At 46.0% G+C, this 22,237-nt stretch overlaps 1 protein-coding gene across 1 annotated transcript in view; it reads left to right on the top strand.

Annotated features, from left to right (window-relative positions):
- DEX1 (defective in exine formation protein (DEX1)) overlaps nucleotides 1–22,237 on the top strand; it is a 199,323-nt gene that overhangs the window by 175,797 nt on the left and 1,289 nt on the right. The gene's annotated exons all lie outside the window — the stretch shown is intronic.

The raw sequence follows: 22,237 nt of genomic DNA, 5'->3' as shown, positions 1-22,237 counted from the left end.
AGCCGTCACGTCAAAACTAGGATAATAGGAAAAAGAGAAGTACGAGGTACAAGTACCTAGACCTAGGACTAAGTGTCCTAGGTGTCACATAGGACTAACTGTCCTATGTGGCCTAAAAGGCACTAACACTACAAGTGCCTTTATTTATGCCTACAAGGCACATACCATGGCCTATAGGACATCACTAGAACCACCAGGAGATGGCCTATAAACCCCCCTCCATGGGATGGGCTGAAGTACTCTGGAAACGTCTCAGAATACCTGGTATTTTCTGGTCATGGTGGCACATGTTCATCCAAAAGGATATAGCCACCTATGAATGTACAAGGGATGTCAGATCATGTAACAAAGGGAACCAAGTGTAAAGCCTGTTGAAAGACTTTGAACTTGGGACGAGGAAGTGCCTTTGTAAACATATTTGCTATGTTGTCCTTTGTGGGAAGATAGGACAACTCTATGTCTCCTGTTGACAACCGCTCCCGAACATAATGATAATGAACTTCAATATGCTTGGTACGCGCATGAAACACTGGGTTACGCGCAATGGCCAAAGCACTCTGGCTGTCAGTGTAGACAATAGTGGAGGATGTCTGGCGAATACCAAGATTTGTAAGTAACTGTCTAAGCCAAACACACTCTTCTGTAGCGGTGAAAGCTGCCCTGTACTCAGCCTCACAGCTAGATGTGGCAACTGTTGGTTGCTTCTTGCTGAGCCAAGAGATACATGAATCGCCAAGCAAAAAATAATTGCCAGTATGTGACACTCCGGTGTCGGAACAACCTGCCCAGTCACTATCTGTGTAAGCATGCATGGTAAGTGAACCCTGATCACCATAGAAGATGGCTAAATCGTGAGTGCCTCTGAGATATCTGAAGACTCTCTTCACTGCCTGCCAATGCTGTGAACTGGGCATGTGCATGAATCTGCTGAGCTGAGATACTGCATACTGTACGTCAGGTCTGGTGTGACATAAATAAAAAAGGCATCCAACAGCCTGCTGATAAAGAGTGATATCACATGGTGGGCTCCCATCATGAGCTGAGAATTTGAAGCCAGGGTCCACTGGAGTAGAAATTGGCTTGCAATCCTCAAACTGAAAACGATCAAGGAGCTGTCCGATATACTTGGACTGAGACATCATGATACCCCCCTCAACATGAGCAAACTGAATGCTCAAATAATAGTGGAGCTGTCCCATGTCTGACATTTCAAAAATCTGCTGCAAATCAGCCTTGAAAGCTGCAATTTGTTGAGTATCTGGGCCCGTGATGAGCATATCATCCACATATAAAATCAGCACTAAAAAATCAGATCCACTCCCACGGACATAAAGAGTGGGTTCTGTGGGACTATTCTGAAAACCAAGGGATAGTAAGTGTGCATGAATTTTGGCATACCATGCCCTGGGTTCCTGCATGATCAGGAGTAATGGCTTGTCTATTAGCTCTACTTTGCTCTTCCTACAAAAGCAAAGTAACTAGCTAATCAAAAGAATAGTGGTCTGGATTATCCATGGCCACTAATCGAAGGGTTGTAGCAAACCCTTGATATGTATCTGGCAGTCCATTCAATGTGGTACTGATAAGCTGTGAATTTGGCACCACCTCATCAATGTTGGCAAGCTATTCCATGAGGTCCTTGACCTTTGTCAGGCATGCATCCATAGAGTCACCTTCATTCATACTGACTTCCTGTAATTGCCTTCTCAAATATGCAACACATTCATACTGACTTCCTGTAATTGCCTTCTCAAATATGCAACACGAGCTTCATTGCGAATGTGATAGAGAGAAGCCAATTTATCCCAAGCATCCTTTGCTGTCCTGCAAGATCAGATGTGTAGAATAATGGTTCTCTTGCATGATAAAGCAATACATGAATGTGCATTTGCATCTCTTGCATCCCATCTTGACTGTTCTTGAGTTGGAAGAGCAGCAGCAGGAGTGCTAGAGGAAGAGGTTTCAGGAGGAGTACCCCCTGCAGAGGGACCAGCAGTAGAGGCAACCATTGTAGCATTGGCTGGCCTCAGATCAGCCCTAGAAACAATATTCCACAAATGCTTTGCAACAAGAATATGTTTCATGAGATAAGACCACATCGGATAGTTGGTGCCATCTAACTTATCATCTTCACGAAGAACGCCAAATAGATCTTGATTATTCCCAGCCATAGCAAATGTGATACCCTGAAAGAGACCTGAAAACCCAAAAGCCTCAAGGCTATCACTGCAAAAAGCTGGCTGTCCAAAAATGACAGCAAATATCTGCAAATTTCCGACTTAAATCAAAGGGCAAATGCAGATCTGACCCAAATGTGACTGTGGCAGGCAATGTTCATTGCAAAAACAGCAAATTTGGCAAAAGCCCCAATTTTATTGAGGGCAAATAGGCCAAAAAGAGAGCAAATGCAAAAAAGCTCCAAATTTTGCTGAAATTTTTGCAAATGTAACCCAATGTATGCAATCTGACTCAAAGTCCTGCAAAAGTGACTCAATGTCCTGCAATCTGACCCAAACTGCAAACAAACAAGAGATTGCAGACCAAACTCCAAAGCCCCAATGTTCTTGCAAGAAATTGCAACCAAAGAAGGTGAAAAGAACTGGAAGCCCCAAGAACTGCCAATGTCCGGATTCACAGCCAATGTTAGCTAGTACGGATTCTGACAACAGTTTCACACATGTGGAACTGTACAGAATACTTGGTGTAGGTACAAGCTGTACGGATTTGTTACGATGTACGGATCTGGTACATTGTACGGAGCGCTGTACGGTGAATGTACAAAAGTACATCACAAAAATAGGTACGATGCCTGTACGGAAGTAGGTACTGTACATGAACTGTGCCTGTACGGAGTGTAGGTACGGCACGACGAAGGTACGTAAAGCAGTACGAAATGGGTACAACGCCTGTTGTACGGCTGTATGACGATGCAGATCCTGTGTGCAGGCTGTACGGTGTAGGTACATAGCGGAGCAGTACGGAACCTTACGGTTGTACGGCGCAGGTACGCAATAAGTACTGTGTACGGATCAGGTACGACGTACAGCGCAGGTGCGGCGTATGGAACACAAGTACAGAGCTGTGTGGCGGCACAGCTAAGTAAGTACGGAGCAGGTTGTAGGTACAGTCGTCGTATCGTACGACTATACGGATGAAGGGTAGTGAAGCTGAAGAGAGCTGATGTGAGTCCAGGTGCAAGAGAAGACGAGTCAAGCCCTGCTCTGATACCACTGTAGGATCGAATGAAAGAGAGAATGCAGGTTGCAAAAGAGTCGATAGATTAGCCGTCACGTCAAAACTAGGATAATAGGAAAAAGAGAAGTACAAGGTACAAGTACCTAGACCTAGGACTAACTGTCCTAGGTGTCACATAGGACTAAGTGTCCTATGTGGCCTTAAAGGCACTAACACTACAAGTGCCTTTATTTATGCCTACAAGGCACATACCATGGCCTATAGGACATCACTAGAACCACCAGGAGATGGCCTACAACTGTGGGACACTCTCGTGTTAGAACAACCTGTACCCAGTCACTGTCCGTGAAAGCATGCAAAACCAGTGGAGACTCATCACCATAGAGCAATCCCAAATTTTGTGTGGCCTTCAAGTAACGGAAGACCCGCTTCACTGCTTGCCAATGCTGTGTACTAGGCATGTGCATGTACCTGCTCTCAACTGGGAGACGGCATAATCAAGATCAGGCCGGTTATGACATAAATAAATAAGGCAGCCCACAGCTTGCTGATAAAGGGTGCACTCCCATCCTTTGAGGAGAAACAAAAGCCAGGCTCCAATGGTGCAGAATGGCTTGCAATCTTCAAACTGGAAGCGGTTTAAGAGCTGTCCAATGTACTTGGACTGACTCATCATTATACCCCCCTCAACATATGCAAAGTGGATGCAGTATGTGGATGTTCAATCAAAGTACTACCATGTTGCTTCTCCATTGCCATGAAGAATGTATCTTGGCATACCATGCCAGTGGTGCATGCTTCAAACCATAAAGGGTCTTTTTAAGCTGACATACCTTAGTTTCAGACCCTGGAAGTTCAAATCCTAGAGGCTGAGTGACATAGACCTCTTCCACTAAATCCCGTGAAGGAAGGCAGGCTTGATGTCCAACTGATGGACCTCCCAATGCCTGTGAAATGCAATAGCAATGACACAACGAATGGTCAATATGCTCTAGCTTTGCACTCTTTCCTAATTGTTTTTTCTTGTTTCCAAGCCTTATTTGCTGTTCTGCATTCCTGGTCGTACCGGTGGTGCCTATGCTCCTCCCCTTGCTTTTTTGTAATGCATTTTTGGGCTGTTTTTTGTAGTATCTCTGTTATGCATTTATTCATTGCTTGGCATGTAGAAGGCATCTGACATTGTGATATTGCTGTTTTTAGTTCCTTCTCGTAGATGTGAGCTCCATTCTTAGCTTGGGATTTGCACTATTTTTCTGTTTTTTTTTTTTTTTTTGCGGTTCTTGTTCCTATGAGGCATAGTGATGCTGAGTTGTGGTCAAACTCCAGGATCTCCTCCTCAATCTTGAGGTATTTCATTATGTGTGCTGCTGCCGGGCTTATGATCATGTATGTATCAGTTATGCTTGACCGTTGAGGGGTTTTGCATGTATAGTCTTTTGTGCCTTTGGAAAATGGGGTGCTATTACATATCTGCAGTCCAAAGCATCTGCATAGGGTGAGGAGTTCTCTCCCCATGTGGGGGGTGATTTCTCCCATGTCTCTTTATGTCCTTTTTTAGCCCCTTCTTTCCTCATTGTCCACTTCCATTCCATATGGGGTCTCTTTTGTCCATTGTGATGATGCCTTCCAGTGAGCCCACTCATGCATTGAAATCTCCTGCCAATATAATTCTATGGTCTTTAGAAAACCTGGCTATGTCCTCCCCAAATGCATGAGACGATCTTCTCGTTATAATTGCTGTTGTTTGTAGATGGGTGATTGCAGGGGTGCAAAGTCGCATGCTGCCAGTCGGATGTTTCCTTCTTCTGCCACTATCTCCAACCACATATATCGTTTTAGGTGGATCTTCCTTTATGACCTTGGCTGTTTTTTTCCATGTCATGCTGATCTAGCGTGCTATCCTGTAAACTACTCGGTGCTTTCTATCAATTCAGACAACGGATTTTGCAAAGGCGTTTGAATGAAATGATTGCGAGTTGCCAAACACATCTACTTGAACTTAAGAGATTGCAATTAAGCTGGAATTAAGACTTATACAGCTTAAACACAAAGTGACATCATTGGAAATTGCAATATGATTGAGGGGCCAAGACAGCCCCCCCCTCCTTATTCAGGCTCACTTTATTCTTGAAAATGGAGATACAAGACCAAGGTGCAATGCACCTTCCAAACTGATGAACTCAGTGAAAGCCTAGGACCTAGATACAAGACTCAAGAGCATATGTATAAGGTAGACACAGAAAGGAGGACTCCAAGCTCAGGTTTCAACTCTTGGCTTGCCCAATCCACAAGGAAGAAGCCTGCAACAATCACCATTTACATCCAACATTAGAGGCAAGCACTAGTTTCTAGAAAGATAGTAGAAACAACATGAAATAGTGCTGTAAATGAGATAAACTTGACAATACAGAGTCCCTTCGTGACTTGACCCTTTTGTAGATGAAGTCCTTGATGCCTTTGAAGCTCCCTTGGGTGAGGAGAGTGTGGAAATGGGGTTGGAATGAGAACAGCTCAGAAAAACAGCCTGTAGGCCAGAGAGAGAAAGCCTTTATGGAGTGATAGCTGTAGAGAGAGAGTGCCAATGCTGACCACAAGGGAGGGGATGTAAGAGAGGAGCTGTTGCTGTTCTAGAGGTGCAGAGAAAGGTACATTTTTGCAAGGGGAAGGGGTTGGAACATGCTGCTGTTCTAGAGGTGCATAGAAAGGCAGATTTCTGCAAGGGGAAGGGGCTGGAACAGTAGAGAGAGAAATTTTGCAGTAGAGAGAGAAAGATTGCAGCAGGAGAGAGAAAGGGGCTGTGGCTGCTTTTGGCTAGGAGAAGGAGAGAGGATGCTGCTGCTGTTCCAGAAGAGCTGAGAGGGGGCAGTTATGGAGAGGGGGGTTGGAACTGTAGAGAGAGAGTGTGTGCTGCTGTAGAGAGAGAAAGTTCTGCTGAGGTGAGAGAATGGCCTGGGGAGAAGCTGGCTGCACCCAAGGAGCTGGAGAGCTTCTGCTACATCAACCAAAAGGAGGGAGAAGAAAAGTGACGAATTTTTTCATGTAGGGAATGAAGGGGAGAGGCCTTCTTTGATAGGCTTAGCCCCCCCCCCCCCGGCCGGCCCAGAGTGGAAGGTGGACACTTGTCCTAGATTTTTGGTGGGCTGCAGTCCCAAAGAGGACAGCCCACAACCTGCCCCAAATCTACCATATTTGGGGCCAGACACTTGGCCTGCATGCCCTACCACTTGCCATGCATGCTGCCACATGTGTGAGACAGGTGGACTGACCTGCCAGCTCAGATTCCATGTGGCAGTCTGCCACGTGTCATTCCTAGAAACCCTAAAATTTCAAAGTTGTCAAAATTCAATTATGATCACACCCACGGTTGCTAACAGCTTGGACTATCTACTGACATACTCTGAGATCATAATTGAGTCATATTGAGATCATTTGTTTGTTGTCTTATCTGGTATCTCCATTACTCTTGGCATGGTGCCAGGCCCACATCCAAAGCTCAGGGAACATTCTCTTGAATGGTTCGTAGGTTAGTATGCAATCTGTGTATTTGATTGGTCCTATGTTTTGGTACTCAGGTGGGGTGTGCTTTCCAGATGTACTTCTCAAAGAGAGGCCATCACTCTTGTGGGTCACTAATGCCCATAACCCCAAGCAAGGGGGTCTATCCTCAAATGCTAGACCTAGTCCCCATTGACCGTAACTGAATAGTAGGAAAACATTTCATTTCTTAATAAGCATACTATTGAAAAACAAAAAGAAATATTACCAAGCAAGTGGATACATGTTGTTGAAGCTAGAGTTTCCCTCCATTCGGTTGTCCTCATAAGCATCTAGGATTTCAAGACACTCTTGAAATGTAGCTCTGTCCACCCATTGGGCATCGATGGATGGGAGCCCTCTGAACTTCAAAAGGTACATCTTGCGAGTCGTGGCTTGACATCCCGTAGTGAAGTTATGCAGAATAATCTACTCTGGGATCAACAAGATCTCAGTGTCCTCTACTTTAGGTGCATCATCCAGTGTGGGCTCTTGAGGTGGTTCCCCAATGAAGGGTTTCACCAAGCTTACGTGGAAGACATCGTGGATGTTCCAATGCTCTGGAAGTTTCAATCAAACTGAGACATCATTTATTACCTGCAACACCTGAAAAGGACCATAATATCTAAAGGATAGCTTGAAGTAGATGCGCTTTTTGCCCACTTTGGTTTTTAACCGGGCTTTCTCAAATTTCAATAAGACCTATTTCACTGCAAACGCCCTCCGTCTTTTATTTGCAGCTGCTTTTTGTTTCTCTTGTGTCTTTTGAGTGGCTGCTCGAACCGTGGCATAAGCAGAGTCATGATCCTCCACGAATTGGTCAACGGCAAAGATTTTCTCTTTTGTTTGCATGAGTGGAGTTGGTAAAGATCTACCATATACAATTTCGAAAGGAGCTTTTCGAGTGGAGGAATGACTTGTGTTATTATAAGCAAACTCCACAAGAGAAGGAATTTCTCCCAAAAGGCTTGCTGGACATGCACATAAAATTTCAGCAAATCCAAGAGTGTACTATTCGTAACTTCAGTTTGGCCATCCGTTTGAGGATGACAAGTTGAGGAGAAGCTTAGAAGAGTTCCAAGGTTCTCAAACAAAGCCTGCCAGAAGTTACTAGTGAACTTTGAGTCTCTATCTGATAGTATAGACTTGGGCATGCCGTGGTGCCTAAAGATGTGTCTAATAAATAAATGGGCAGCTTCAGGTGCCTTGAGATTCTTTCTACAAGGAATCAAGTGGGCTTGCTTGCTGAATCGATCTACTATCACCCAAATCATGTCATGATTTTGATTGTTCCTGGGAATTCCTGTGATGAAGTCCATGGTGATGTGTTCCCATGGTCTTTCAGGAATGGGTAGGGGCTGAAGTAAACCCTTGGGTTTTCCTCGCTCATACTTAGCTTTTTGACACGTGAGACAAGCTGAAATGTAGGCAGCAGTGTCCTTTTTCATGTCAGGCCAGTAGAAAAATTTATCCATGGCTGAAAAAGTGGCCACAATACCCCTATGACCAGCATAGGGTGGGTTATGGCTTTCCTCCATCACTTTAGATCTAGCGCTTTGTGATACACAGTTTGTTCTCCGTGAATAAATAGCCATCCTTGATGTGGTAGGCATGATGGGTGCCTCCATCTTTCAGATGTGCCCATTGCTGAGCAAAATCAGCATCTCCCTCATAGAATTCTTTGAGGGCTGTTAGCTCATCATGATAGGGAACTGAAATATGGTGAAGCTGTGGTCTACGAGAAAGGGCATCAGCCACTACATTCTCTTTTTCCAGGAGTATATTGTATCTGAAAATGAAATGATTGCAGAAAGGTAGACCATTTCATATGTCTCTCTCTGATCAGAGGTTGAGTTAGAAAATATTTAAGACTTTCATGATCGGTTTTTACAAGAAAATCTATCCCTAAAAGATAATGTTTCCAAAGTTTGAGAGCATGAATTACAGCTAAGAGTTCTTTTTCATAGATATCATATTGAAGTTCAACATCTCTTAGCCGCCGGCTTTCAAAGGCCATAGCATGACCATCTTGAGTAAGAGAAGCCCCAATGACACATCCCAGCACTCCTGAAACCCCTGATCTGCAAAACAACCACACACCACGTGAGATCTGAGCAGGCTGCTCACCACCCAACCATGACATCTACGGGATGTGATCCCGAATCAGAAGATGTCCCCTCCGAGCCACGAGCTGAGCTACTGGCACGAACTCCCAATCAGATCCAAACTAGCCTGGTGTCCCATACCACCAGGTGGCGCTGTGAAGCCCTGGATCTGCCACTGGGCCTTGGGCTACGCTAAGATGCAGGCGCGCATCCGCGACTCAATCCAGGATCAGACCTGGCACCTAGGAACGTAACTTGCTCCCAACTGCACACTAAGAACTGAACCCCCTGGGTCCCTTTTATAGACTCGGGCCCCGAGCGCCAAAAATAGCGAAGACCTATAAATAGTCCGTACCCTTGCCACTCAACCCGAGAATCAAGCCTGCCTAGCTTTAAGCCTCCCCAGGCTAACCTGAGCTAGTCCTGTGTACCTAGTACACGTCAGATACCAATCCGTGCACATGACATACTCCCCCTCCTCTAAGAACTCACTCCTGAGTTCGCTAAAAAATCGGGAAATGTTCTTTGGAGGTTTTGTAATGTCTCCCATGTTGCATCGTCCTCAACACGATCCTTCCACTTAATCTTGTATTCCGTGATAGTACGATTACGAATCTGTCTTTCACGAAATTCAAGAATACACGCAGGTTCGTGAGGAATAAAAGTCAAATCTGTAACTTCTATAATCTCATGAGGAGAAACAAGTTGATCATCTGCACCCAATACTTCTTTCAGTCGACTGACATGAAAGACTGGATGTACTTTAACATCAGGAGGCAATTCTAGTCGATATGCAACTGGTCTAATTCTTTTAATGACCTTGAATGGGCCACAGTATCTGGGGGATAATTTCGGAACCAAACCAGTACTTAGGCTCTTGGATTCCTTCGGAATTCGCAAATATACCATCGTTCCTTCAGAGAACTCTCTAGGTCAACGATGTCGATTAGCATAAAATCTGTCCCGATCTTGGGCACTTCTAATAGACTCCTTGGCAAACTGCAACATTTCTTGCATATCTAGCAAGAAGTTCTTAGCAGCATCATTTTGAATTCCTTTTAACCCAACCATAACTGGTGACTTAGGTTGAAACCCGTACATAAGCATAAAAGGACTGTAACCAGTACTAGAATGCTTTGCACTGTTGTAAGAAAATTCTATCATAGGTAGATAATCTTCCCATGAAGACTGTCTCTTAGATACATATGCCCGAAGCATGTCTTCAACCAACTGGTTGACCTTCTCTGTACTGCCATCGGATTGTGCATGATCCGAGGAACTCATACTTAGAGTAGTTTCTAACTTCTCAAAAACAAGTGTCCATAAGTTACTTGTAAACTTTGAGTCCCTGTCACTGACTATGTCAGATGGCAAACCATACAGCTTAAACAAGTGGTCCACAAACTCGTGAGCCAGCTGAACAGCTGAAATAGTTGTTCTAGTAGGTAAGAATCTAGCCATTTTTGTCAAACGGTCGACTATGACCCAAATGGAGTCATGACCCTTGCGCGTTCGAGGCAAACCAGTAATAAAATCCATGGAAATACTTTCCCATTTATTACCTGGAATCTGTAATGGCTGTAATAAGCCCGCGCTTCTAAGGCGTTCTGCCTTAGTAACCTGACAAATCCGGCAACCTACTACATAGTTCTTAATAAATACACGCATCTTAGGCCAATAAAAGGTATGCTTTACAAGAGACAGAGTCCTATGTATACCCGGATGTCCAGCACTAGGAGCATCATGACACTCCCAGAGAATCTTGGATTTAAGGTCCAGAACATCCGGCACACAAATCTTTTCATTCCGGAACAGCAAGCCGTTCCTAATCATCCACTGACCTCCCGCCGCCTGTACCATAGGTGGCACAATCCCTAAGTCCTGGTCAACCATGGAGCTCCCATCCTGGACTCTCTGCCAATAAGAACTGAAATGACTATCAGTTGTGTATAGCCCTCTCAAGGATTGAAATAGGTCTGAGGATATTTCCGTAAAAGACAGAGCATTTACAAACTTAACTCGACTTAAGGCATCCGCCACACTATTCAACGAACCCTTACGATAACGTATTTCAAAATCAAAATCTTGCATTAATTCTGCCCATCTAGCTTTCCTTCCCCTCAATTCTGATCCATCACACACATACTTAATTGACTGATGATCAGTCAATACAAGGAACTTTGAACCATACAAGTAGTGTCTCCAAACCTTAAGAGCATACACTACAGCATAAAGTTCCTTCTCAAGTGTGGGCCAACGATATTAAGTGTCGTCTAACTTCTTACTCTTGAAAGCTACAGGTCGGCCCTCTTGGAATAGAGCTGCCCCAATCGCATAATTACTCGCATCGGCCTCTAAAACATAAGGCCGGGTAGGATCGGGTAATGCAAGAACGGGTGCTTCCTTGATAGAAAACTTCAAGGTTTCAAAAGCCTGGTTCATTGCATCATTCCAAGGTATCGGCTGAGTAGACCTGCGTCCACGGCCTTTCAATATGTTGGTCAAGGGTTCCGTGATACGTGAATAATCACGCACTGACTTCCGAAGAAATACCGTAAATCCTAGGAAAGAACGAAGTTGTTTCACAGTCTGAGGGATAGGCCATTCTAAAACCTTCTGGATACGATCCAGATCAATGCTAATACCTTCAGAAGAAATCTTGTGTCCTAAGTAAATGATCTCCTTCATAAAGAAGTCACATTTACTCATCTTGGCATATAGCTGATGCTGTCTTAGAATAACTAAGACAATCCGGAGGTGTCCTATGTGATCCTCAAGCGTTTGACTATATACCAAGATGTCATCTAAGAACACTACAACAAATTTGCCTAGAAAATCCCTGAACAAATCGTTCATCATCTGCTGAAAAGTAGCAGGAGCATTGGTCAAACCAAAAGGTAATACGAGAAACTCGTAATGCCCATACGTAGTTCGGAATGCGGTCCTATCTATGTGTTTAGCATAGATACGGATTTGGTGATAACCCGTACGCAAATCAATCTTAGTGAAATACTTCGCTCCGGCCAAACGGTCTATTAAATCATCAGAACGAGGTAGAGGGTAACGATTCTTAATTGTCACTTTATTTAATCGTTTATAATCTATACACATTCTCCAGGAAGAATCTTTCTTCTTTCTTAGGAGGACAGGTGCACCCCAAGGTGATTTACTTGGGCGTATATAGCCCATATTCAGGTAATCCCGAAGCTGTAAAGCTAACTCGTCCTCCTCTACCTGGCTCATCCTATAAGGTGGTACACTGATAGGTTGAGCCCCTGGGACTAAGTCTATGCGATGATCTACTGCCCGTTCTGGAGGTAAACCTTCCGGCAGTTGAGCAGGGAATACATCCTTAAAACTATCTAGCAACATTCTCAATTCACGGTGTTCAAACACACTTAATTCATTCTTGTTAATTACAGAAACAACAAATGAAGAAAGCGGAATCAAAACACACTGATAGACATCATAATGAGAAGTGTTTAATATATTCCGAAGCTGCATCGCAGATACAATAGGCCCCTGAGAAGAGGGAATTTTATCACACTGAATACAAAATTGGGTGTCCTTATCTACAAAAGAAAGCGTATGCTCCGTCCATCCGATCTGAATATTGTGGGTTTTAAACCACTCTATTCCGATCAACAAGTCTACATGCTCCAAATGCATAACATAACATGTAAGAGCTCCCGTGTAGGCTTGAATCCGGATAGGAAGCGCTTCAACCTTGCGATCCGAAAATTGCTTCCCAGCTGGAAGCTGCACCTCATAGGTGTGATCGCTAGGTACAGTGGACAGCCCCATCTTCTGCACAAATTTGTAATTAACAAAGTTGTGAGAGCTGCCCGGATCAAAGAGAATGTGAACCTGTTGGTCCATAACTTCTCCATAAACTCGGAAAAGATCATGGGAACCAAACAACGAAGTATTGAAAGTGCAATTACAAGAAAGTGGGCACGTAATGACATTTACAGAAATACCTGTCATCGAGACTTGGTTCGCTCCCTTGGCTGCGGTACGTGGACCCGCTTGGAGCTTCGGTCCAAGCACCAACTTTTGGTTCGTGCGCTTTGGACACTCATTCTTTGTGTGGCCCCGCTCCTCGCAATAGAAGCATCGTCCTTCTTTCTTGAGCCTCAAAGTACGAAGGAAACGGGCTTTACCATTCTTTGCTGGAGTCAAGTTTTTCTTGGAGGCGTTGTCCGTAGACTTCGTCTCCCCAGTACCAGTCGTATGCTGAAAGAACTTGCGTTTGTTCTTTCCACTCGTGTCGGAAACTATAGTTGCTTTGGCACCGGCCATGGTATCATCATAAATGCGCGCATAATTCATGGCCTCCTGCAACGTTGTGCATTTGTTGTTCTTTATCTGCAACTTGTATGAATCTGGCAAACCATCCACGAAGAAACCTAACAAGGTCACTGGATCCATCTTTGTGGCCCTGGTTTGCAGATCCCGAAATCTTTGAAGATAAACTTCAAAGGACAAGTTTAACTTCGACATATCGAGGGCTTTAAGCTTGCCAACGATATCGTAATCATCCTCCTTCTTCAGGAACTCCTTCCTGAAGACCCCTTCAAAATCTGTCCATGTATCGGGGAGTTCCTTCCACCATAGCAATGCTTTTCCTGACATGAACCCCGCTGCAAGCTGGATCTTCTTCTCATCTGGGTATGGGTGGAACTGAAAGTGTACCTGCCACTTGTGTAACCAAGTGTCAACTACCTCCTTCGTTCTAGACTTTTGATCGCCCGGAAAAGGGTCTGGAGTTATATTCGGGCCTAGCACTGAAGCCATGGCATCCACATGCGTGAGTGCCTACACAGTGCTAGCCAGAAGGGTGAGAGTTGCTTGAATCCCCTGGAGTTGCTGTGTCAACCCCGTTTGATTTGCATTAACCTGCTCGAATTTTCCATCCAGAGCAGTCGTAAATTCACTGAAGGCCTTTTTTGTTATCAGGTCATCATAGAGACCATGATCCTCCTCTCCCACAGGAGTGTAATCCAAATCCTGCTCTCCCATGGTGAACTCGGGATTTGCAGAATCAGACATAACTGAAATCTGATTTGAATATAAACTGAGAGAAATAACTGACTGAATCGAAGCGGAAAGGAGAATGGAGCAGAGGAAAACCGTCCCAAGAGATGCTGATGGAAGGAGATGCTGAAAAACTGGCGAACCGGAAGCCCACGAATCCCGAAATCTCGCTGAACCCGCTACCGGATGCAACGTACGAAATCCTGCAGCATACGACTGCTCACGTGGCTGTACGGTCTGCTGACGTGGCTGTACGGCTGCTGACGCAGGCCGTACAGTTGCTGACGTGGCTGTACGGCGACCGTACAGATTGCAGGTACCGGTGCGATGCAGGTGCAGCTGACGCAGGCAGGGTGTCGCAGATGTACGGCAGCTGACGCAGGGCTGGCGCAGCTGTACGGATGTACGGACAGATGGCGACGCAGGTACGAAACAGGCTGTTGCAGGGCTGGCACGCGACTTGATGGCGCAGCTAGGCTCTCTGCAAGGCTATGGGTGGGCTGGTACCCTGCCCCATCTATATAGGGAGCAGGGCAGCCTAATTAGGAAGCCCTGCTTCCAAAAAAGGCTGACCCCCCCCAAGCTTTGGAGGGGGTGCTTTTTTCGAAAAAAGCACCCTCCACGCAGGCTGGCCGCACCCTGCTCGCTGCTCCATGCGCCTCTCCCTGGACAGGCTGGATTCCGTACTGCCTTGGCATCCCATCTCCGCCTCCCTCGCAGCCCTTGTCCAGTCCCTCGCCTCTCTGCTTTCTCCGTTCTACCTTTCCCTCTCTTTCCTACTTCTCTGCTCTCTCTCCTGCTTCCTACAGCCTTCTCTCTCAGGCCCCTTCAGGAATTTCGAAAACTCTCCCTCCTTTCTTCTACCTTTTCCTTACATCTGTCCACTCCTGTTAACCCAGGAACCCAGCAGGAAACGCAGCAACAAATTTCGAATTTTAGGGCATACCTGGAGGAAAAATTCGTCAAAAATTCCCGCATCAGAAGTTCCTACCTCAGGAGTTGGCTCTGATACCAACTGACACATCCCAGCACTCCTGAAACCCCTGATCTGCAAAACAACCACACACCACGTGAGATCTGAGCAGGCTGCTCACCACCCAACCATGACATCTACGGGATGTGATCCCGAATTAGAAGATGTCCCCTCCGAGCCACGAGCTGAGCTACTGGCACGAACTCCCAATCAGATCCAAACCAGCCTGGTGTCCCATACCACCAGGTGGCGCTGTGAAGCCCTGGATCTGCCACTGGGCCTTGGGCTACGCTAAGATGCAGGCGCGCGTCCGCGACTCAATCCAGGATCAGACCTGGCACCTGGGAACGTAACTTGCTCCCAACTGTACACTGAGAACTGAACCCCCTGGGCCCCTTTTATAGACTAGGGCCCCGAGCGCCAAAAATAGCGAAGACCTATAAATAGTCCGTACCCTTGTCACTCAACCCGAGAATCAAGCCTGCCTAGCTTTAAGCCTCCCCAGGCTAACCTGAGCTAGTCCTGTGTACCTAGTACACGTCAGATACTAATCCGTGCACATGACACCCAAGGCAATCGCCACTAGCATCAACTGCTACTAGGAATGGTATCCTTAAGTCAGGAATGATAAGTACAGGAGCTGTAGTCAGGGCATGCTTTAGAGCATTAAAAGAGTCCTTTTCTTTTTGGGTCCATCTGAACTTCATATTTTTCTTAGTGAGATCATGTAGAGGAGCTGCAACTTCAGCAAAATGCCAAATAAACCTTCGGTAATATGAGCATAGGCCTAGAAAAGACCTTACCTCATGGGCATTCTTCAGGTCAGGCCACTCTACAATTGTCTGTATCTTGGTTGGGTCCATACAGACACCTTCTTGTGAGATAATGTGACCAAGATAGTGAATCTCAAGAAGAAAGAACTCACTTTTCTTCTCATTGATGTGAAGAGCATTTTCAGCTAAGATTTGAAATACAATCTTTAGATGCTCCTTATGCTCTTCCTCATTCTTGCTGAAAATGAGGATGTCATCAAAGAAGACGGCAGTGTACTGTCTATAGTTCCTAAACAACCGTTCCATCAGTCGATTGAATGTGGCTAGGGCATTGGTAAGGCCAAATGGCATTACCATATATTCATACAGCCCAAATGTGGTTCGGAAGGCTGTTTTATGAATATCCTCAGGTATAACTCGTACCTGATGGTAGCCACTCTTAAGATCTATGCGGCTGAAAATTTCAAATCCTCCTAAACGATCAAAGATATTGTCTATACGAGGAATCGGGAAATGGTTCTTAACCGTCTGTTTGTTTAAGGCTCTATAGTCTATGCACATCCTGAAGGTTTTATCCTTCTTTTGGACTAGTAAGACATGAGAGCAGAAGGGAGAACTACTGGGTTGGATCAATTCCTTGTCCAAGAGTTCTTGGACTTGCTTGAAGATTTCATCTTGCTGGGATTGACTAACTCTATATGGGGGTCTATTTGGAGGTGAAGACGTTGGAACTATGTCAATTTTGTGATCTTCTGGTCTCTCAGGAGGGAGGTGACTAGGAAGTTCTTGAGAGAAGCAACTAGAGAATTCCTGAAGGAAATGTTCGCCACACTTGAAGCACTGCCCTTCGGAGTAATACTTTTGCTTCTGTTGTGGAGACAATGAGCTGAAAGTGCGGGCTGCTTTCTTCAAAGGAGGCTAACTGGCTGACTTTTGCTCTTTTGGTGCGTCCTTTGCTGTCTCCTTACCCTTTTGTTCCTTGGAAGAGATTCCCTGGGACTTCCTCTTGTTGTTGCTGCCATTCCGCTTGTTGGAGAAAGACTGCTTCTTCTCCACCTTCAAGGCGATGTTGATGGTGTCTTCGAGAGAAGTAGGAGTGGCAATGTCCACCTCATGTCGAATGACGTACCGTAGGTTAGCAAAGAACTTCCTTTGCTGCTCTGTTTATCCTTCCTACTGAATGCTTGAACTTTTAACAAAGTATCCCAAAAACGATCAACATACTCATTGACTTTCTCTTCTTGGCATTGGCGGAGGATGTCCCACTGCACCATTGTATCTCTCTTAAACTCCTTAGGCAAGAAGTGCCTCATCAAGTTCTTCTTGAAGCGCTTCCAGGTGTGGGCTTGCTGTCCAGTGTTGACCATAGCTGCCCACCAGAGTGAAGCACGGTCTTGCATGTGCAGGACGACAAATCGGATCTTCGCCTTGTCTTCGTACTCGTCCCCCTCAAAGAAATACTCGAGGTCTCGGGTCCAGGCCAGCAAGACCTCGGGCTTGTCCTCTCCCTTGTACTTGGTAAACTTGAAGAGCTGGTCTCCAAGAGGTACCTTATGCTTTGCATACCTTCGTCTCCGTGGATGTCTCGAAGGAGATGGACTCCGATGATGGCGTCTACCTCGAGGAGGGGAAGAAGAGGATGATCTTTCCTCCTTGTTGGAGTTGGTGTTGTCCGCACGGCCTCTTCCTTGGGACTGGGGCCCTGTGTCATGAGTTTCTGCTTGGTTGCTTTCTAGCACTTGAACCTGTTGAGCAATGTTTGACAAGAGAGCACTCAACTCATGCAAGTTAGGAGGAGGGTCAGGTCCATTGGCTGCCATGATGACAAGATGACTCAATGAAGGAGAGACTCAACAAGAGAAAGCATAGAGTACATGACCACTGCCTAAGCTCTGATACCAATGTAAACTACTCGGTGCTTTCTATCAATTCAGACAACGGATTTTGCAGAGGATTTGAATGAAATGATTGCGAGTTGCCAAACACATCTACTTGAACTTAAGAGATTGCAATTAAGCTGTAATTAAGGCTTATACAGCTTAAACACAAAGTGACATCATTGGAAATTGCAATATGATTGAGGGGCCAAGACGGCCCTCCCCCTTATTCAGGCTCACTTATTCTTAAAAATGGAGATACAAGACCAAGGTGCAATGCACCTTCCAAACTGATAAACTCAGTGAAAGCCTAGGATCTAGATACAAGACTCAAGAGCATATGTACAAGGTAGACACAGAAAGGAGGACTCCAAGCTTTAGGTTTCAACTCTTGGCTTGCCCAATCCACAAGGAGGAAGCCTGCAACAATCACCACTTACATCCAACATTAGAGGCAAGCACTAGTTTCTAGAAAGATAGTAGAAACAACATGAAATAGTGCTGTAAATGAGATAAACTTGACAATACAGAGTCCCTTCGTGACTTGACCCTTTTGTAGATGAAGTCCTTGATGCCTTTGAAGCTCCCTTGGGTGAGGAGAGTGTGGAAATGGGGTTGGAATGAGAACAGCTCAGAAAAACAGCCTGTAGGCTAGAGAGAGAAAGCCTTTATGGAGTGATAGCTGTAGAGACAGAGTGCCAATGCTGACCCCAAGGGAGGGGATGTAAGAGAGGAGCTGCTGCTGTTCCAAAGGTGTTCCAGAGGTGCAGAGAAAGGCAGATTTCTGCAAGGGAAAGGGGCTGGAACAGTAGAGAGAGAAATTCTGCAGTAGAGAGAGAAAGACTGCAGCAGGTACCAAATCAAGGTTGACAGGACATCTCAGAGGGAGTGCAGGGAGGATCTCGCAGATTGAGGCAGCCCTTCCAGAGGTTTGGGTAGACACAGATGATATGCCACTCACTTCCTCCACTTGGGCAGGTACTTTTTCGAGAGGCGGGGTTCCGCTTCAGGCTTTGGCCTTTCGAGATGCACAGGAGGATGCTTTGGTTTTTAGTGTCTAGGATGGTGGCAGATTGCTCAGGTCCACAGAGGACATCTTGCTTGAGTCTGCTTTTCAGCCTATCAAGGTTGTAGGTCTTTTGATGCAGGGATCAGATTCAGAGTGGTTCCTAGACCCAGACCCTCGGCTACTCTCCACCGGGTCTTGGAGGCTCTGGCTCTATGGGGGAGTTCCCATCAGATATTTGCAGTGGGACCCCGGAGAGTGGGAGTGGATTGACGCAGGGCATCGAGAGAAGAGCATCCCCTTCTTTCGTTACACGGTCAGTAATGCCAGGAGATTTCAGCTCAGTAGTAGAGGTTGGAGACCCTCCAGAGTTCCTCATTGGGAGACTTTTGGTATTACTGCGGATCAGCAGAGGTGCTTCTGAGGAGGCTCTGGAAATCCCACAGGAATAGAAAGATCACTATCTTCTTTTGGCTTTCTATCCATGGAGGGATTGCAGTGAACCTTTGGAGGTCCAGGTTTGGAGCCGACCCTACATGCCCTCGATGCCTTTCTGCTTCAGAGTCTATTCAGCATTGCTTATGGGATTGCAGACAGGCGAGGTTGATTTGGATGGGGGTAGCCAGGATTTTCAGTCACTTTGCCCATTCCCCACTTTTTATGACATGGGGCTCGGTGGCTTGGCTTTCTCTTACAGGACCTCAGGTTTTCTATGAGGGAGTTGACTCCTCTCGGGCCATTTCGGTTCGACGTCATCGGATTGAGTCCTGTTCGTTGGATGTGGTACCACACCTTCCTTTTACAGCTGTACATGCCTCTGTGGATACTTCTTGGGAGATTCTAGCGAGCATAGCAGCCTGGCATATCTGGAGAGCCAGATGCACAGAGGCTTTGGAGGGTACTCAGGTTCATCCCTCGCATACATTGGCTAGTATCTGGACAGACATCGTACATACTTTGATGGCCGTATGGACGGGTATGCAGGGGGACTCCCGTGCAGCCTCAGCTAGGAGGGCTTCTTTCTTCAGGGAATGGAAGGATTCTCCTTTCTTCTCTGAAACTACTACAGGGTTGAGGTGGCACTTTCAGCCTCAGCCTTGGTTGTTTTCCACCTCACTCTGAGGGGGTTTTTATTTATCCTCATGATTTCATGATGTATTCCGCTTTGAGCTTGCTCTCGCGGGTTTTTTTCTTACTTAATAGAAGTCTTTCTTGGAAAAAAAAAAAAAAAAAGACTGCAGCAGGAGAGAGAAAGAGGTTGTGGCTGCTCCAGGCTAGGAGAAGGAGAGAGGATGCTGCTGCTGTTCCAGAAGAGCTAAGAGGGGGCAGATTTATGGAGAGGAGGGGCTGGAACTGTAGAGAGAGAGTGTGTTGCTGTAGAGAGAGAAAGTTTTGCTGAGGTGAGGGAATGGCCTGGGGAGAAGCTGGCTGCACCCAAGGAGCTGGAGAGGTTCTGCTACATCAACCATAAGGAGGGAGAAGAAAAGTGACGAATTTTTTCATGTACGGAATGAAGGGGAGAGGCCTTCTTTTATAGGCTCAGCCCCTCCCCCCCCCCCCCCCCCGGCCCAGAGTGGAAGGTGGACACTTGTCCCAGATTTTTGGTGGGCTGCAGTCCCAAACAAGACAGCCCACAACCTGCCCCAAATCTACCAGATTTGGGGCCAGACACTTGGCCTACATGCCCTGCCACCTGCCAGGCATGCTGCCACATGTGTGGGACAAGTGGACTGACCTGCCAGCTCAGATACTATGTGGCAGTCTGACACGTGTCACTCCCAAAAACCCTAAAATTTCAAAGTTGTGAGAATTCAATTCTGATCGCACCCACAGGTTCCTAACAGCTTGGATTATCTACTGACGTACTCTAAGATCATAATTGAGCTACACTGGGCTGATTTGTTTGTCGTCTTATCTTGTATCTCCATTACTCTTGGCATGCTGCCAGGCCCACACCCAAAGCTCAGGGATCATTCTCTTGAATGGTTCCTAGGTCAGTATGCAATCTGTGCATTTGATTGGTCCCATGTTTGGGTATTCAGGTGGGGTGTAGTTTCCAGATGTCCCTCTCAAAGAGAGGCCATCACTCTTGTGGGTCACTAATGCCCATAATCCCAAGCAAGGGGGTCCACTCGGAAATGCTAGACCTAGTCCCCATTGACCGTGACTAAATAGTAGGAAAACATTTCATTTCTTAATAAGCATACTATTGAAAAACATAAGCAAATATTACCAAGCAAGTGGATACATGTTGTTAAAGTAGGATGACAATCCCACCAAATCCCTACTCTCCTTTGTCTTTTTGTGTTCCATATTGATATTTTCAGGAAGCCGAGTATTTCTGGAGTTTTATTTCCTTCATGCTCCCATGTCTCCAAAACTATATTAGTTTGCAAAATTTCCTCTTCCAATGCAATGGCCTTGTTCAATTAAGGTTCTCCTCTTCGACTCCTTGGTTTGATGTGTAGGCGTGTATGGCAACCCTTGCTGGGGGCTAGACCTCTCCGATACAGAGTGGACTTGACTGGAGAGATTACAGGTTCTCTTGCTATCACGGATGATCCGTAGTAAGCCATCGTTTCCTCATTACATCATTCATATTGAGTTCGGGGCATCTCCATTGCAGTTAGATGCGGCATTCCAAAGTATCACTTACCTATACTGGGTGCGAGAATATGGCTCATGTACTATAGGACGATGCAGACTACCTTGGTTGGCGCTGTCCTCTTCTATGGCATTAGCAGCTCAGGGTGGTCAAAGATGCTAGTATGCTTACAGATGCAGATGGCTCGAGAGACTGGGTCTCTATATAGACAAGCTGCCACCTTTCTAGTATATCATTTACGTCCCATTTGTCCCGTTTCAGGGCAACGACTTCAACCCGATCATTCGAGAGGATCTTTTACAGCTACACACATTCAGGACCTAGTTGGCACCAACAGAGCTTCCTCAACTTCTATAGGGATCACTGCTTACGTATCTCCGAGGAGGGTTTCGTTGACTTGCTAGGGTACACTCAGATCCACCTACCACGGATTGCCATTGGGAAGTTCGGTGTTTCATCACTGGCTTCATATTTTGATCATGAGGGTCTCAAGTCCGTATATGCTTCTCTCCTCCTTTGCCTTTCTTCGTGATGATAGTGGGTTTATCTAGCCACCAGGGTATGTGTAGTTTCATCTTTAATGGGCAGCATGGATAGCCATGGCTAGCTCCAGACATAGATTCCATATCAAGACAAGCTGAGAGGTTTAGGCCACACGACACCACCACAAGCTGAGACTTTGTACCTTATGTGACACGCAAGATGTAGAGATAGAGGAGCATGTGTGCATTAGATGCCCAAGTCATCAAACGGAACAGTCGTATGACCAGCACTTGGCTAACTGCACAGAGCAGTGGATCATGGACGAGTATGGCTTTCAGGAATGCACCAAGTCATCAGACGGACACACGCACAACCAGCACTTGGCCAAGAGCATGGACAGCAGTAGAAGTCGCAGGACAAATGCCCTCTCTTAGTGCCTGCTGCCGAGCAAAGCCTTGCAATGCCAGGCTGCTTCACAACATCCTTGGGTGAGGACCAAGTGGGCTAGGGGGCGACAGAGAGATTTTGAACATGCTCTGAAGACATCAGGACCATTTTGGGGACCCTAACCAGGATTATTCACAGCCCCTGGTACCCATGTGGACTAAGGATTAGTCACTTCATCCTATGACACCAGCCTATCACACGG

Source organism: Dipteris shenzhenensis, chromosome 21 (genome assembly GCF_047967505.1).
Source record: "Dipteris shenzhenensis isolate YYH24624 ecotype China chromosome 21, Dip_SZ_1.0, whole genome shotgun sequence".
Taxonomy (NCBI): Eukaryota; Viridiplantae; Streptophyta; class Polypodiopsida; order Gleicheniales; family Dipteridaceae; genus Dipteris; species Dipteris shenzhenensis.
Note: the sequence above shows the minus strand (reverse complement) of the source record. Positions and strands in the feature narration are given on the sequence as shown.